Source organism: Salmo salar, chromosome 01, assembly GCF_965601325.2.
Source record: "Salmo salar chromosome 01, fSalSal1, whole genome shotgun sequence".
In the NCBI taxonomy this organism is placed as follows: Eukaryota; Metazoa; Chordata; class Actinopteri; order Salmoniformes; family Salmonidae; genus Salmo; species Salmo salar.
Genome location: NC_138291.1, coordinates 155,238,266 through 155,241,246, shown reverse-complemented (window position 1 = coordinate 155,241,246; position 2,981 = coordinate 155,238,266). Strand labels below are relative to the sequence as shown.

Below are 2,981 nucleotides of genomic sequence, written 5' to 3'. Positions count from 1 at the left end.
CCAGAATGCATTGTATGTCAACAAACATGGCTCCACACACATAGCTGGAATTAGCTTAGCTCATCCTAATCAGTACAACCTTCAAAACATAATTTTACATACATAATATGTTCCCATTACAATCTATGCAAGAATCGGAATGCATGATTTATCACCGTTAGTTTAAAATGTGAATAAATATATCAATAATTACCACACAACATTTTCTGATAGTGATTTATTGATATAAATGGTGCGTGCCGGCAGTCAATCACATAACCTCTCACTCCCACTCTGAGCCATTCAGTGTTGTTTATGTATGTAGCTAGTGAGCTAAGCTGTAGCATTAGCAATGTCTTTCAAAAAGGAGACAACTCACAAACGCGGAAATTCTGGATATTTTTTTAAATTCTGACAATGAGTCTGAGTATGAAAGTCAGGAATCAGATTCTGACAGTGACAGTGAGAAGCTGCCCCACCGCCATTGAGAACCCTCAATCTGAGGACCCCCTTGTCCACTGACAAAGTCCCAGTTCCATTTGAAGATGCTGGTGGGGATGGAGGCAGACCGACAATGGATGAAGTACAGGAGTTCTGTGGTAGCTGGAAGGCTGCCAGCCATTTTACCCCTCCTAGTCCTGCCATTTGCTTTGATGAGTCCCAGTCTGGAGTGCAACGCCCCTCCCCATTTCCATCTGAGGCAGAGTGCTTCAAGTTGTTTCTGACAGAGGAGCCGCTGGGAGACATAGTAGATACCAATCGCTATGCCTTGGAGCTACAGGAGAAGAGAGCCAGGAGTAGGGGGGACAACCACAATTAGTGAAATGTATACCTTCCTGGTGACAGTCCTCATTGGGATAGTAAAGAAGAACTCCCTAAAATAATACTGGAGCACAGATCCTATGTTTGCAAATCCCTTCTTTGCCACCCTCTTTTCCCAAGACCGCTTCCTAATTCTCCTGCGATGACTGCATTTCATCAACAATACTACTGCCATCCTAAATGACCCCTTATACAAAATAAGAAATGTCAACAGCTGGCAGTAAAGTGGTATGACAAACTAGACATCCATGTACTCTCCACTGCCCATACAGCAACCATGTCGGCCACAGGGAAGGTGGACCACCTGACGGGAGAGAGAAAAATCAAACCTGACTATAACCTCAAAATGGGGGCAGTGGATAAGGCGGACATGATAAACAACTTTGTGGAATGCACTCAGAAAACGACCAATTGGTACAAGAATGTATTTTTCCAGGGTAGCTTCAAATTACAACAAGCCAATACTTCTGATGCAATTAGCATTGTTTTACAGAGCTAATAGAAGAATGTAGCTAGCTACATAAGCACGATTGAATATAACACCATAAAGGTTATGAAATTAGTAACGTTATCTCGCGTGTCCGCGGTTATAAGAAATATACACAAATATATTATGCTCCATTCACAGTGAGCTACAGTAGAAATGGTATAACACGACATACAGAAACTATTATAACGTAATAAGGCACTTACTTTGATAGAAATGCAGATTGGATTTGAGCCTGGGTGTTTGTAGTGACGCCTGTAGCACTTAGACGCTGTGCCTTAGACAGCTGCGCCACTTGGGAGTCATAAGGCCAGGGTAGCTTCAAAATGCAATACATGCTAATACTTCTCTGACGCATTAGCATTGTTTTCCAGAGCTAATAGAAGAATGTAGCTAGCTACCTAAGCACGATTGAATATAACACCATAAAGGTTATGAAATGAGTAACGTTACCTCGCGTGTGCGCGGGTATCAGGAATATACACAAAAATATTATGCTACAGTAGAAACGACGTAACACGAAGTGCAGAAACTATTATAACGTAATAAGGCACTTACTTTGATAGAAACGCACACATTTCCAAAGTTATTATTGGTAACGAAAACAACAGACGGAAAATGTGAACACGTGTGTGCAGGACAGGAGATGAGCAAAAATCTGCAGACTTGAACTGCACAAACAATTGGGAAGTGTTTGGGCAATTTTGTCCGGGTCAGAAATGTCAAAAAAATGAATTGGTCTACAAAATTAAAAATGACTACTCCAATGTGAATGAATGAGGTGGAACACACCTCAATTCAAACTGTTCTTAGAAAATAAAAAACTTGTTAGAAACTAATTTGAAATTGACAAGTTGAAAACAGCCTATAAATAAAAACAGGCTGCGTGCCTTGGTTTGAGGGCAGCGCGGATTAAATGCACTGTTGCGTAACAATCACATTCTGGAATGGAGAGAACGTTCTAACATCACGTGCATAAAAAAAACTCACAATGGGGCGACCCTTGGAGATATTCGGAACTCACGCATGAAAGGGCTAGTAGGAAGTCCACTATGTGTAGCTCACCCTGCACTATCAACTCAAAACATGAATAAAAAGGCTGTGTCTAATTTCCCAGAAAAGCAATAAAAACAATCAAGCATCCCAGAAAAGTGCTAAAGATGGCCCACATTAGTATATGTAGCCTAAGAAACAATGTTCATGAAATTAATAACTTGTTAGTAACAGATGACATTCATATCATCTCTGAAACTCACTTAGACAATATTGTACTTTTGATGATACAGTGGTTGCAATACATGGTTATAACATCTACAAAAAAAGACAGACATGCCAATGGTGGCAGTGTTACAGTCTATATTCAGATCTCAGTTAAATACTGTGGGAAGCTGCTATAGACCAAGTGCTAACTGTCGGTATCTGCATAACATATGTGAAATGCTTGATAATGTATGTGATATCAACAAAGAGGTATATTTTCTGGATGACCTTAATATTGACTGGCTTTCATCAAGCTGCCCACTCAAGAAAAACCTTCAAACTGTAACCAGCGCCTGCAACCTGGTTCAGGTTATCATTCAACCTAACAGGGTATTTACAAACAGCACAGAAATGACATCATCAACATGTAGTGATCACATCTTTACTAACGCTGCAGAAATCTGCTTTATAGCAGTATCCAAATCCATTGGAT

The 2,981-nt window shown here is 40.3% G+C and overlaps 1 long non-coding RNA gene across 2 annotated transcripts; it reads right to left on the bottom strand.

Annotated features, from left to right (window-relative positions):
- Positions 1-202: 202 nt before the first annotated feature.
- LOC106567165 (uncharacterized) lies at positions 203-2,215 on the bottom strand. 2 transcript variants are annotated; one of them, XR_001320008.3, is made up of 2 exons: positions 1,495-2,215; positions 203-1,105 (listed from the first exon to the last, which is right to left on the bottom strand). It is a non-coding gene; the product is annotated as an uncharacterized LOC106567165 (long non-coding RNA). The 2 variants fall into 2 exon arrangements; XR_001320007.3 differs by having other exon boundaries at positions 203-754.
- Between the last annotated feature and the right edge of the window lie 766 nt (positions 2,216-2,981).